This window comes from Pteropus vampyrus, unplaced genomic scaffold (genome assembly GCF_000151845.1).
Source record: "Pteropus vampyrus isolate Shadow unplaced genomic scaffold, Pvam_2.0 Scaffold123, whole genome shotgun sequence".
NCBI classification, from domain to species: Eukaryota; Metazoa; Chordata; class Mammalia; order Chiroptera; family Pteropodidae; genus Pteropus; species Pteropus vampyrus.
In genome coordinates, this window is record NW_011888904.1 from 3,377,353 (window position 1) to 3,392,763 (window position 15,411).

The 15,411-nt window shown below is 37.4% G+C and overlaps 2 protein-coding genes across 3 annotated transcripts in view; both read left to right on the forward strand.

Annotated features, from left to right (window-relative positions):
* COL15A1 (collagen type XV alpha 1 chain) overlaps positions 1-15,411 on the forward strand; it is a 161,775-nt gene that overhangs the window by 134,432 nt on the left and 11,932 nt on the right. The gene's annotated exons all lie outside the window — the stretch shown is intronic.
* The window catches only part of TGFBR1 (transforming growth factor beta receptor 1), a 37,680-nt gene continuing 34,826 nt past the window's right edge, over positions 12,558-15,411 (forward strand). For both annotated transcript variants that reach the window (XM_023534191.1, XM_023534192.1), the window contains exon 1: positions 12,558-12,887. The gene's annotated coding sequence lies outside the window, so the exon portion shown is untranslated. The remainder of the gene's footprint in view (positions 12,888-15,411) is intronic.

Below are 15,411 nucleotides of genomic sequence, written 5' to 3' on the forward strand. Positions count from 1 at the left end.
TCCGAGCGTGGCTGGACGTGCGGGGTAGCGGGTGGCCATCCCGAGCTTCGGCTCCCCGGGGGCGGTGGCGTCGGGTAGAGCCGTCCGAGGTCGGGGGCTGCCCCCGGGGAGCCAGTGGGCGCGGGCCGCGGGGTGTGAGAGTGGCTGGCGCTGGCCGCCTCGCCCCGCGCTGGGGCTGGAAGTGGCGTTGTCTCCGGCACCCCACCCCAAGCGGGTTGGTGCGCGAGGCTCTCCGGGCCCCGGGCGGGGTTGAGGTCAGAGGAAGCTTCCCGCACCGGGTGTGAGCTCTGAGCCGCCAGGGCTTCTCCGAGTGACGGGAGGGGGAGAAGTGTGGTTAAGACCCCGGGGTCAGCCGGGTCGACCCCGCGGAGAAGGGCTGCTTTTCTAGACGGCAGTGGCTTTGGAAGAGGAGCTGCGAAGCTTTGTGTGAGAAGCAGGAGGTACGAAGATGAGCGGAATGTTTCTTTCGTGCGTCTGGGAAGAGTTGAAATGAATCCAGTATCCAGAAGGCTACAGATTGTTTTTGTAGTAAAAACTTGAACTTTTGCTCACTCTGCGGGATTTGGAATGTTCGAATGGGAATAGCTCTGTAAATTGATCAAACGCTTTTATTTCCTCGAAGGAACATCGCTAGTGATGTTCCTTTTCTTGAGTAACAGTAGTTTGAATCAGTTGTCTGCGTAGCCGGTTTTCAAGGGAGAATGTTTGCTCCGTTTTCCAGAATATTAAATCAGGATGGAGTACGTGGTCATCACCTACCCCCGTGGAAGGAGGAGTAAAAAAATTTGTTAGCATCCAAACTAAATAAAACACCAGAAACTAAACCGTAGAGCCTTAGAGTTAGCAACTTAAATACAGTGAAAGAAAATTTATCTTTCTGAAAAACACCAGTCGTTTTCAAAAACAAAAGCTAGACTGAGGGTGCCAATTATTACTAATAACTACTGTCTACTAAGAGCTTACTATGATGTAGATGCATAAAGTACACAAAAGTACATTATCCAATCTTCACAACCGAACCCTTAGGGCTAGTGACATTTGCCCCGTTTTATTGATGAGGAAACTGAGGTGCAGAGAGGTTTCGTACTCAATTACTAAGAGCTGGAGTTAGGATTTGCAACCAGGGCTTAGTGTTTCCAAAACCTATACACCTTAATATATATATCTGTTTGGCATAGCCTATTTTTCTTTCTCAGTTCTCTAATGAGCAATTGATTTTTAGTATTCACTTCTAGATTTTGCTCTCACAATTCGAAAATCCAATTGGCTTTCTGGCTCCTAGTACATTCCTGGAGTCCCCTCACTCTAGGCCTACATGAGGGGAAACAATGGATTTTTGACATTGGTCTAAGAATAGGAGCAAGATAAATGTGTGGACAGGTAGGAGAATCAATATTATTATGCTTCAAACATAAGTTACAGTTCCACACCACTATTAACTTGAATAACAATTAATTCTTTTCCACCTAGCCTAACAGACAGAGTTTTCCTGGATTTAAGAACAGTATTGGAGTAATTGATGTACAGAACATTGCTCAGTCAGTGCCGTGGAGGAGCTTACAGACTGCACTGGCATGCACACAATACAAAGCTGATTCAGGTGCTAACACTCTTAAGTCTAGACTACCTCAGCTGGTCTGCCTGCCCTTGTTGGTTATGTTGATGGTTCACTCCATCCTTTCAGACATACTGGAGAAGCTCAGTGCTTTTTAAAATTTATAATTTGGCTTCCTTTTTAAGAACTTGCAGTTCCTTATTGTCTGGGTATCAGTTTGGGATTTCTCTGCTCAGCTTCTGCTCTCTCCAACATAGATTTCTCTAGGGAAATTGATTCCTGGGCCCTAGTACACAGTTTAGTACCTCTGTATTTGCCTCCATATCCTATGTGAGAATGCTGTTTGCTTCCTTTCTGCCATTTCATAACTTTTTTCTTTGAAAACATGCTTGAAACCCAGCTCTGTATTAGTGCCTCTTGAATGTCTCTTCCTTTCTTTGTATGCATCCATTCATTTAGTCCTGCCTGTGTTATCCTTCAAATATAGTTGCTTTCCAGTGTTTTTCTCTTTTTGGCTTTTCTATAGGCTACTGCCAAGCTAATCTTTCTCAACCATCCCTACAAAGGGTTTATAAGATTTTCCATTTGTATTCAGCACTTAGGCTTATGATTAAGTAAGCCATCTCTGAGTATCCAACACTTCTCACTATTGCAAACCTCAATTCAAACGATTTCTGATTTCCCACTGACTCTTGACTTTTCAGCAATTTCACTACATACTCAATTTTGCCCCTTTTGGGAGTGTGAGGAGAGAAGTTCTCAGTCCTGACTTCCTGTACTGGTTTAGTTCTTGAAGTCTTTATTTCCCTGAACTGTATAACACTGCCAGTTTGTGCTGTCTGTTTCTGCTGTCTTCTGCACTGTTTAACTCTATTCTCGAACATGTTATAGGTACCCAGAGGGCCAGGATCATGGCTTTTTGTTTCTTTTGCACAGAATCTAGCACTGTGTTTTATATTCAGTTCCACGTAAATGCTTGTTGATTAAATGAATTCCATTTGACCGAACATTTATGTAGAATTTATACTGTTGCATGTAAGTACAGTTTATGCAATATTAATTGATAATTCTGTATATATATTCAGGACAGACCATGTGATGTGAAAGAAGCAGTTGGTTATTAGATTTGGTTATTGGTCCCAACTTCACCTCTAGTTATGCAGAAAATGGGGATGATACCTACTTTTCCTAATTCATGAGATCATGAAGATTAAATAAGAAAGTTGTATTGAAGTTTGAGGTTGCTGCTTGATATTAGTAGTAATAGGTAGAGCTGATGTTCAACCAGCAATTCCCACTGGGCCATGTGTGTTTTGATTGATCAGACATCCTTTCTGATGGTTGGTAGCATTATGGTGCCAGTTGTTAAATATTCTTAATATCACCCCTGTAGAGAAGCATCAGTATTCAAAGAGGGAAATAATTAATGTAGGCTGAAATGATTGGGAGAGGCTTCTTGCACACTTTAGGACTTAAACTGACTTTGAAGGGTGGCTAGGATTCAACTGGGCAGAGAGGGTGATTTTATGAATATTAAGCTCTCTCTTTGTAAGCTATGTCCGTACCTGTCCCGGGGCCTAAAACAGGGCAGAAATCAAAGCTTTTATTGACTGGCTGATAAGTTACTCTTTAGAATTAAGTTCCTTATATATACTGTGGTTTGGATGTATTGACTACTATTATTTTTTTTCCACAATTCTGAAAGTTCCATAATGTGTGACCAGAAACAAATCAGAAAGGTAATCTAAGTGGGATAAGTGAGGGAGAATATTATGGGGTGCCCACCAAGACTAGACATTTTAATGGTGAAAGTCGTAAGTCTCTTTCGTTTACAGATGGAAAAGCACGACTAAAAGATGTGAATTTTTCAGAGTCTGGCAGAACTGAGACAGGAACTTTGATTTTCTGATTCCAAATCTTGTGCCCTACATGGCTCTTTAAAATGTGAAGGACTTGGAATGGGGGAGGACAGGGTTAATGGATTGACTTACCTAAGTGAAGTTATCTTGAATTTTACGGGACTTATAAAAAGTGACTTCTGTAGGTGGGAGGGAGTGAGAATGAAGGTTATAAAGTCCTCTAGAGAATGTCAGTATCTTTTTTATGTTGCTGTTAAAAGGACCTGGTATAGTGCTTATTGATTAAAAAAACTAGACTGAACATAGTTTGGAAGATGGCTAACAATTTGGGGTTTAATTGAAAAGAAGTGTAATTGAAAGGCTCTGCAGTACTTGGTTAGGTTTAGAATTTTAGATGATCGACTTTATTAGTGAAATTATATCGGGAACTGACATGCTCTAAATAATCAAGAGGGAGATAAATCTTGTTCATGTGGGGAGGGCCTCTTTTTGAAAGGTCCTTCTAGGCCTAGTTGAAACAGTTATCCGAGCTCCATATCATTCTTGTCGAACTATTGTGTTGCATCAGATACATTCGTGTCTAGTGAAGTGGGGCTTGTAAATGCCATTGTTCTATGGATGGCCTTTTTGATGTGAGAGAGAACGTGACTTTTCATACTGCAGAACCCCCTGCACATCTGACAAACCGCATACTTTTTGCTGTTCTTTCTTACCCGTGACTTACGTAATGCAAGTTCTCAGAACAGATGGACTGTGGTTTGATATCATGTGATTGGGTCACATCTTTGCTTCCTGCTTCTGGAATTGAGGGCAGATGCTGGTGTGTTTCTCAGAGATTTTTATGCTTTGACCCACAGTGCTGGCTCTAGAAAAGTTTTGGAATCTTCTGAAAATTTGTGGTCTATCTTGACCCAGCCTAACTCCAATACTTAAGATAATATGTAATGCCTTTCTTTACTGAATTTTCTCAATATCAAATCCAGCAGTCTTCATAAACATTTAAGATTTGCTGCTACTGTGAATTAAATCCAGTACAGTTTTGGCTCAGATAATGCAGGTAGGTTTCTTATGGTTACCACAGTCTTAGGTATGAACTTATGATTAGTTGATTTGTAGGTGTTCTTTGCTTTAGATGAATACTTTCTCAAACATTGGTGGAATTAGTCTGGTTTTATGGGTCCGGTTTTATAGATCAGCTCTGGCATTTTGTAAAACTGCATTCCAGAGTGTATACTCTTTACAGCACAACATGCTGTTTTCATATACAGTAAATATCTTGTTATGGTTACTTCATCAGAAAGGTTTTTTTTTTTTTCTTTTTCTTTTTAAACCATGAGAATTTGCTTCAGCTTGTCTTAATTACAGTTTGCCTCTTTGCAACTGCAAGTTACTCAGATGCTTGCAATTTTTCTTTGACATTATATTTTTAGGTAATTTGAATCCAGTGAGTCTAATGATAGTTAATTACTCACTATTTGTATTGATTTATATAGATTCATACCAGTCTCCTTGCATTTCAAAGTGACATAAACACAGACTTGAAAATAACTGAAAATTTGAATTAGAAAAAAGAAAAAAGCTGTCACTATCCATCATTAACATTTTGGCTTTATCATCCCCCATGGATTTTTTTTTTTAATTGTTATTTATGTCTATAGCACCTTGTCTTTTTAGGTGTTCTCCCATCCAAGTACTAACCAGGCCTGACCCTGCTTAGCGTCCAAAATCAGACATGGGGTTTGTTCAGGGTGGCATGGCTGTAGACCATGGACCGTGGCTCCACTGGGGCGCGAACCCAGGACCTTCTGCGTGTAAAGCAGATGTGCTAACGCTACACTATGGAACTATGTCCCCCAATGCATTTTTTTTATTAGTTTTAATAAAATCATTCTTTAATCATTCTGTCTCAGTAGTTTATCAAAGCTAAGAAAAATGTTTTGAAGTTGGTAAAGAGTTTTAGCTTTGGGAAGAAATAGTTCATTTAACCTTAGCAAATATTTAATAGTGATCAACACATAGGAAGTATAGAAAAAGAGGGAGACTTGCTTTCAAGAAATATGATGCTGGGGAAATATAATGACTATAGATTCAATAATAGCAAGCACAGAGACTACTTTATAGAGATGGTGGGACTTGATCTCTGTGTGCCTTGCAGGATGGATAGTGTTAAGCATAGATAAGAGGTGGAGGGAAAGCACTCCTAGTCAGGGGAGGGTATATGAAAAAGGAGCATGCTAAATTTCAACGATTCAGGGGGAAGAATGGAAATTCAGAATGTAAAGGGTGGGTTTAGAGAATTATGGGCTTTGAAAATTAGGGGGATGGTTTTAATGTGGAAAAAAGAATGTTAACTATACCACAGAAGAAATAGAGCAGGGTGGCTGCCTAGGAGATTTCAGAGTTGGTATGATGGCATTGGGAATGGAGTGGAAGGATGGCTTCATGACATTTCAGAAATCAGAGTAGCTGGTATTAAGACCTTTGCATGGCCACTTTCTTGCCTGAGTGCTCTTCTCCCGCATATCTGCATGGTCTCCTCCCTCACTTCTTCCATGTCTTTGCGCAAATGTTACCTTTTTCTCAGTGAGGTTTACCCTGGCCCCCGCTCTTAAAAATTGCCATGATCTTACTCTCCTTTTTCTTTTTTGTAACAATGTCTTCTGAAATTATGTATTTACCATGTTTATTGCCTCTTTCCTACTAGAATCTAAGCTTCTTGAAAATGGATATTTTTGATTTTGTTCACCAGTGTATCTCAAGTGCATAGAAAGTTCCTGGTGTATCACAGGCACTCAGTACATATTTGTTGAATGGCAGTAGTTCTCAGCTGTAAAAAGTGGATGGAGTACAAAAATTAAGAAGGACTCCATGAAATAAAATATATATGTAATGTATGTATGTATGTGACTCCAGGGTTTTTACCCCTGGATAATGCCTTTAACTAGTAAGGAATTTTGCAAGAGAAAGGTTGAGGGGAGATGAAGTCTAGTTTGAGCATTTTGAGTTTAAGGTGATAGGATAGCCAAGTGAAATTATTCAGTAAGCAGCAAAGATATAAGACTGAAACCTATTTGGAAATGAGAGAGAACTTTAGGCAAATAAACAATTATCACCATTTGCCTTCCACCTCATTCTCTCCTTTGGAGTCCAGTGCCCTGCCACTGTAAGTGGAGTAGTAGTTATTTTGACTCTGACCTCCTAACTTAGATTTGGAACCTTGCTCAGTTCACTGTGATATTCTTCCCTCCTGGGTTGCAAGTCCATGTTTTGTGCCCTGCCTGCCTCCCCCCACGCCCCTCCCCCCCAACACCACAGAAGTATATATGAATTATTTGTGCTTTTCTGGTTGTACTGAAATTAGCCTTCAGGCTGTGCTGCTTTCTTTGCAGTTATATGATTGGCCTCTTGGGAATCTGCTCTGGTTTCTGGCTGAGGTAGAAGAGGGGAAGTTTCCTGTTTGGGGCCTGCATTTACACCACTGGCTTCAGGTCATGGTTGTGATTTTATAGGTGTCACCTTTACTGTCTCTTGGAGCTCTCTGATGGCTGTCACATTAAATGCTTTTCATGTTATTTTCTCCACAAACCAAACACTGGTGCAGTCATATCTCAAGACCATCTTTATTTTTCTCTTTGGATTGACCTAATTTGTTTGTTTCCTTTCTGTTTTGAAGGCATTCAAATCATGTGACTTGGTTGCCAGAAATTTAATAACATCTTTGTTTATGCAAGTAGATATAAGAACCCCCACATATTTGCCTGGAATTAGATTCTAATCAGTATATCTCTCTGGGATTCACTTTTCAAAGGAGAATAACATCTAACTTAAATGATAGTTATGAAGATAGTGTATCATAGTGTCTATAAAGTACCCAGCACACACATAGCCTGATATCAATAGATGGTCAGTAAACGAGAAGTATTATATATTTAAGCTAAAGAATGTCTTTTGGAAGAGGAAATACATATCTGTAATGAAGAACTGCAATGAATTGGTAGACTGAGAGGCAGATTTCACTCCGTGTGAGGATTTTCTATCAATGGAAACATAAAATGGAGCATTATAGGGTCTTATGTTCCTTGTCGCTGGAAGTATTCAGGCAGAGGCTGGATAACCTTCTGTCTGAGAAGTGGGAGAAGGAAATTCTTGTGTTAGGTGGGAGGTTGGAATTGATTAACTCCAAGTTCTGTCTACTCTCGAATTCTGTACTTTTAGGTGTAATCCAAGCTTCTTTGTTCACTGCTTTTAGCTAGCACACAGGCTTTATACTTATCTAACATTTACGGCTTTGAGAAGAGCACTATTTTGTAACTTTCGTATTGTATAGGAAAAATTTATTCATTGATTGGCTTGTGTACTCTGGCCATTTTTTGGAAAAGAATTTAGGACACTTGAAATAAAAACAAGCAGTAAGACCAAAACTAATGATCAGAAACATAAGAACCAATAAGTGAAAGAGGAAAAGAAAGAGAACAGTTATCTATAACTTTGAGGAAAGCTTTAGTATTTGTGCATGATACTTACCTCTGAGTTTTCTAGCAGTGAAGGCAATAAGGGCACCTGAGAGTTTGCATAGATCTCATTGCCAGTTATTGAGAATTCATGAGGACACTGCCATCATCCTTAATAATGTGGAGCCCCAGGCATGAAGATTGCCATGAGAGGAGACTCTCCAAGTGGTAAGAGGTTCCTGGACCTGGCAGGCCTGATTCTTGTTTTTTCACCCTGGAATCTTTAACGTGTTTTGAGGGTTTGGTTTAGTACTGCCGCTACCATATTTCTTCTCCATTAAAGGCTCTGATCCAAGTAGGAACACACTAGTCTTACCCTACTGCCAACAGAACAGCTGATGGAAGGCTGGAACGTTTAAATCAAGCTTTGCTTAAAGCTAGAGGATAATGAGTAGAGAGCAACATGAAACTATTCAACCTGGCTTTACAAAGACGTTTTCTTCATGTCCATATCTTTTGGCCTGTCTCCATTTATCAGACATCATCTGGGTACTGCAGCCAAAGGTGAACAGAGCCAGACATTTACCTTTCTTCAAACAAGCCCAAGACAGCAGGGTCTAGAGGGTCTTTGCTTGGGTTTCTTGTTTGAAAAACTGCCTCCTTTGTGGGTGAGGGATGTTAGAAATGACCTCCTTTAGGAGAGACCACACTTACTTAGAGAGCGTGGCCCTACCTAAGTGGATTGCATGGTAACCCTAATATTTATATAAAATATATCGACATATGTTATCATAAAGGACATTCTTTGGTTAGAGATATGCTCATTCAACTGGGAAAAACAAGTTTCTCCCTGCTCTTGAGCAGAATCTATTATAGAATTCTTCGTATAAGGACCACTGGGAAATAAAGTGAAGAATTTGGTTTTATTCTCCATGACTTGAGTGGATTCACTTTCTTATTCTGTAGTTACTGAGCTACTTTAGGCCTATTCCGGTGTTTCCTAGTCTAACCAACAGGGCTGACCCTCTTTATTTTTGTTCACTCGCTTCAGAGTAACCGTTCCATCTAGATTTTCTAGGTGTGAACCTCACTGATTACATAATAGTGTGTATTTATAGTTCTAGGACACCTTGTGCAAGCATCCTGTTACATTTCTACAATATAAGATCTTTAAATATACATTGAAATACAAATAGTTCTCACAGATGAAAGCAAAAACAAATGGCTTTTCCTACTGGAAATGAGGACTAATACACATACTTGGAAGCACTGAACATGGAGGAGATAGTTAAACCTAAAGAGGAATATAAAGATAGAAAAGCAGTAACTGTAGTTTTTCATTTATACCAACACAATATATGTGTGGAGCTCTTTTTTCCTTGATGTATTCATTTCCAAATGGAACCATAATGTGCTCTAATTGAGTCTCTTTGTTTAGCACATGGCTGTTGATTTGAGTACTTTCTGCAGTTGAAAAACTGACATTATAATTTTGTTATTCAGTGTGCAACAGATTTAAATAAAAACACCAAGATTGTGTATTGTAGATTTCTTTCAACAATAATTATATGTAATTATTTTACCAAAATAAACAAGTTGAAGTAGTTTTAGCTATTTTATCTCATTCCACATTTCGAAAAAAAATTACAAACCAGGGGCCAGAGTTTGCTCATGTTTCTCAATGAGGAAAGATAATTTCTGATTGCTAGTTCCATCTAGTTCCACCAAAGCAGTGTGAAATTGGTGCTAGTGAAGAGTACTGAAGATGTAGAAGTGTGGTGCAACTGGAGAGGGGCTGCATGCTACTAAAATCAGTTGATAGTTTTCATAAAATGAGGTATCTCAAAAATTTTAAGGGACCTATAAAGATTAAATGAGCTTGTGCACATAACACTTGTGGCAAGCTTCCCGGCATATAGAAAACATGAAGTAAATGATAATTGTTATTAAGAAAATTGTTTTTCATAGCATCATCGAATTGTTAGGCTAGAAAGGGCCGTAACTAAGGGGGACATGAATATCATTTTGCCTGGCTTTATATAAAAATGAGGAAACGGGCTCAGAAGTTACATGACATCTCAGGATAGTAGGGATATTTTCAGGATCCTTCAGCTGATGACCGAGCAGGAATCTGGCTTCCTCCTCACTTAGAACTTCATTTAGTATCCCTTTTCTGATTCAAGCCTTTTTGAGGGAGAATGATTTTCTTTTTAATTGCCTAAATTTATGAAAGATCTCAAATCAGACCCCTAACAGATAGACACATAGATAGGTAAATAATGATAAAATCAATATAGCAAAATAGTAACAATTATAGAATTTAGGTGATGGGCGTATAGGTATTCACAGTTCTATCAGTTTTTCCGAATGCTTGAAATGTTCATCATAAAATGTTGGAGGAGGAAATTGAAAAAAAAACTATAATATCTTCTCACCCCAGATGTGTTTCTGTTACTGATCTCTAAACACAGACAAACCAGCAGTACTTGGTATAGCCAAAGGAAATAAAACCACCGAAGGTCCAGAACCCTTGGAAATGCACATTCTAGGCCCTTTCCTGACATTTACCAGGGATTGAGAACCACAGGGTTGTCTTGACTTTTCTTTTTCTTTCTTTTCTCTCTCCTTTTATCTTCTTAAATTACAAATGATAGTTGTGCATTGCAGATTTGAAATTCCCTAACCCACCAGCAAACAAGCCAATTAGCACAATTAGCACTGTAGATCACTTTCCTGTGAGCCAGTGCTCTATTTTTTTTTTCTTTCCATTGTTTTGCTTTTTATTTTCCCATGGTAAATTTTACTTTTGTTCTCTCCTTATACTTAATCTATTTAATAAGCTTGAGTCTTTCTGTTCTCACATAGTCTTTCTCCCCAAGATCACACTTTGTTTTTTTCACCTTACCCTTAAAGAAAAAAAGCCACATATTCTTTTAGCTAGGGCCTTTCCACTCTTTCTCATCTATCCTTTAAGTTTCGTCAGATCCAGCCTCCCCTTGCCTTGTGATGGGAGAAGGAGATAAATTGAGTTTTAGGAGCCAGGCAGAAACCTCAGGGGATACTCTTTAAGGTCCACCAGACTCAGAATTAGCTGTGCATTGCAAACAGATGGTGTGCCCTAAGGAAATAGTTGCCCTGAGCGATTGGGTGCTTGTATCTAATTTAGCTTAGAGATCCTGGGACTGGGAAAAAAGTCTCATGGAGCAAATGAGTATAATCACTTATGAACTATTCTAAACCATAGCTAGGGCCTAGTAGTTATTGACTTGTGTACAGATGTCATAATTCCATGCTGAATATACTTATGCTACATAATTCTATATGGAATAATTCTGTGCTGTACCTTCAGTTCTTTGAAACATAAGTAATATCAAGCTTTGGCAGACCCTTATCTTTTAATAACCAACCCCTTACTAGAGGCTTTCTTCAGTAACATAATGCCAGGATCAATGCTACCAGCAATTCGAAACCTATATTCCTAATGTTAAATCTCTAGATATCTATATTTTGAGGTCTGAAAATTTTATTAAGTTCTTTACAATGCATCCCAATCCCTAGTTTTGATATATATAGTTTAGTCTTAAAGGGTAAGTGTTCTTGAAAGGAGTTGAGACAACGCTAGATGCTTGATTTCTCCTGCTCCCAAGGGAGGCCATGGATTCAATGGTTAGAAATTTTGTAAAATATTTTAAGAATACTATGAAAATATATTATAAAATATTATAAAAGCCCCTCTAGTTTGGCTGGGCTTTTCTGCCCTTGCTTGGTTTAATTCAGCTATGTTCTTCTAGATGGCTGCAACTAGAATCGAACTGCTTGTTTTGACGTTTTGTTTGACAGGGAAAATGAACATTTCAGACTAGGGGAGGCAAGAAAATTAAAGCTTGTATAACAATATTTGTATTTCATCAGGTCTCTGAGATTTCTAACAGTATCTATCATCCATCTTATGGCTAAATGTAGTCATTTTTACTTCGTTCTGCAAAGGGGTGAGAGTGCATAAAGCTAAATACCAGGTGACTCAGCCAAGAGTAGAAAGTGTGACTGCTTCTGTGGAGCAGGAAATAGGAGGTGTTGAGTGTCGGGGAGCTGCTACCTCTGTGTGTCTGTGTGCATATGTGTGTAAGTGTAACAGTCTTGTAGATCTATTTGACACCTTAAACTCTGTTCATACATAACTTTGTTAGAAATAAAATCTAAGTTAAAAAATTGTAAATATATGGCAGTTGTAAGTTCATGAATGCTTGGTAAATATGAAAGGTTGAATTCCCTTTTGACAGATTCTTACATTGAGTTAATACACACAGACCTACAAATCTAGCTGTTTTTTTTTTTTTAAGAGACACTTAAATTAACATCAAAAAGTTGAAAATAGTGGAATAGAAAAAGGCAGATCTGACAAAAACAAAAAGATAGCTGTGATAAGATTAATACCTGACAAAATAAAATTCAAGCTACAAAAGCATGGAAGGGAAGAGGTGTATTTTATATTGATAAAAGAGGTACCATTTCTCAAGACATGCCATGAATTTTTATGCAACTAATAATAAAATAGTGTCAAAATATATAAAGCCAAATTGTTAAAAATACAAAAAGAAATGGATAAATTCACTGTTTATAGATTAAGAAAGCAATATTTGAATAACAAAGATTTAATGTATTTCAGTTTTGCAATCATGAACACTATTTTTTAAAAATTACTTCTGGAGTTTTCTAGGAAATTGATAATATGGAGATCTAGAAAGAACATCCAAATTAAAAATTAACGACTAAAGAAGAAGAAGAAGAGGAGGAGGAAGAAGAAGAGGAGAAAGAAGCAGCAGCTGCCAAAATACTATATCTACTTGGAAATAATATTTTTCTAAATAATTCTTGGGTTGAAGAAGTTACAATTATAATTACACATCATTTAGAAATGAACAAGAGTCCTACATATCAAAAACTAGTGGAGTTTTGCTAAAGCAGTACCCAAAGGAAAATTTGAAAGCAGGAAGATTGCAAATCAAGCTAGAGGAAGAATAAGTAAGTAAACACAAAGAAAATAAGGATTTAGGAAAAATTTTTTTGATCCATAAAACCCCAAATTGGTTATATGTAAACACATTATTAAAGCAGACAAATATTTGGTAAATCTAAAAAGGAAAAGACATCAGTGGAAAAATGGCAGAGGAGAATGGTGTCTTTTTTATTAATTTTAAGATATTTTAATGTAGTCCAACTTCAGTTTTTTTTTTTTAAGGTTAGTGCTTTTCGAATCCCATTTGATTAATGTTTGAAATGTTTTTCTCTGTTTTCATCTAAAAGCCTTCTTTTACCTTTCCATTGAAATGTATAGTCAATCTGGAGTTGATTTTTGATTATGGTATGAAATGGGTTTTTTTTTTTTTTTCCGTTTTTAAATAGTATGTTTGCCCAGTTGATCCGGCACTATTTGTTGGTAATACCTTCCTTATCCCAGTGCCCTACAGTGTCACCTTTATCATAAGTAGAGGTACATATGAGGGTCTCTGTTCTGTTGGTCTGTTTGCCAATACTACACTGTCTTTAATTATTACTATTTTATGGTGTGTCTTACTATCTAGTATCATAGGTCTCCCAAAAGCATTGTCTCCCAAGATTGCTTTGGCTGTTCTTAGGACGTTTTTATCTGCTTCTTAATTTACACACACACACACACACACACACACACAAATAGTAGGATTTTTTATTTGATTTTGTTGAAACTACAGATAACTGCAGAATTTTGACATCTTTACAGTATTGAATCTTCTAGTGTGGAGGCTGACATGTTCCTCTATTTATAAATAAGTAAATTTTATTTTATATCCTTTAAAATGTCTATCAAATAAGTAAGGCTTTGAAATTTTCTCTGTGGAGGTCTTACCTGCCTTTGTTGAATTTATTCCTAGGTCTTTGATTTTTTTTATGCTTCTATAAATGATGTACTTTTAAATTGTTGTTTTCTGTTTATTGTTGGTTTAAGAAAAGCTGATGACTTTTTTGTATAGTGACTTTTTTGTTTTATGAGTAGGTGTTTAATTTTATCAAATATTTTGTTTACATCAAGATGATTATATGATTTATTAGCATTTTCCTAAACTACCTTTCTTATTCCTGACTCTATGTATAGTATCTTTGTATGTCATCTCCCTGGAATGACCTTCCTTAAACCTTAGTTTTGTGTTAATTTTTGAGAGAAATCTCCCTTTTCTGTGCTCTCTCTGCACTTTGTATACATTACCCTTTATCAGTGGCATGTTTGTTTTCTGCATTACGTCGTGAATTTCTTGAGACTAGGAATCTGGTACTAATCATCTCTGTCCTCTTAAAGGTATATTCTTTCATACACGTTCTGCACTATGTAGATTTTGACTTAATACATCTCAGGAGGGTTAGTCTACATTTGTACATAGAAAATATCATCATGGTTTTTGGTAGCTATATGGTCTTCCATTTTATAATATCATGTTATTATATCAGTTTTATTAATTAGATGCATAGGAAAAATTAGAAACAATCTTATGTAAACTCTTAGGAAATTAATAGCCATGTATGTAAGCCACTTTATAGATATACAAGTATAGGCTACATTCCATTCCTTCTGGGGCAGAGGGTAATTAATGTTCATTTGTAATTTTGAAAGTGTAGGGCTGCCCCTCCATTTATCCGGAGAGACGGGATTCTAAACAATGGGATGTTTTACATCAGATAGGCTTGAGGGAGGTACCTAAGTGGGAATTTTGGAAAGTTGAAAGGAGAGCACTGGGAGACAGGAAAAGAACTTTAAAAATGAAAATAATAAAGGGTAAAAGAAACTGTGTTTGCTTGGTTATTTTATTGAGGACCTGGTGGTAGCAACCACTCATATGCTAAAGAGCTATTTCTTGGACCTGTAGTCGAGAAACACAAACTGGATCTCCTGTGTGCCAGGACCTAGAGATGCAGAAATGCATAAAGCACTAACCCAGTTCCTGAGCTGAGGAAGTTCACAGCTTAATGAAGAAAATAGATAAATAATTAGAAAATGAGGTGCTGTGCTGTAATTGTTTGTACTTTTAAGATGTTAATTTAAGTTGAATTTGACAAAAAATGAAAACGTGATGTTTAGTGTTTGTTGTAACTTATAAAATAACAATATTACTATTTAAAGGAGTGTAGGGTTTTGTTTTCCAAATTTCAGTTCTTTCCCATTTATTGAAAATTTTCCTAAAATGTACTCAGATTATATTTTGAAGAAAATTCATGTTTTGAAGACAAAATAAGGCTTGAAATTATGTCATGCTTAATTTTCTTTTTATCTTTCCTTCCCAATCTTTTTTTAATTAAGTTTATTAGGGTAACATTGGTTAATACAATTATATAATTTTCAGGTGTACATTATAATTTAACATCTGTATATTCTATTGTGTGTTTACTACCCAAAGCCCAGTTTCCTTCAGCTACCATATATTTGATCCCCTTTACCCACTTCACCCTCCCCCTAACCCCCTATATTTGATCCTCTTTACCCCATCTACCATCCGCCTCCTCCCTAACCCCCTACCCT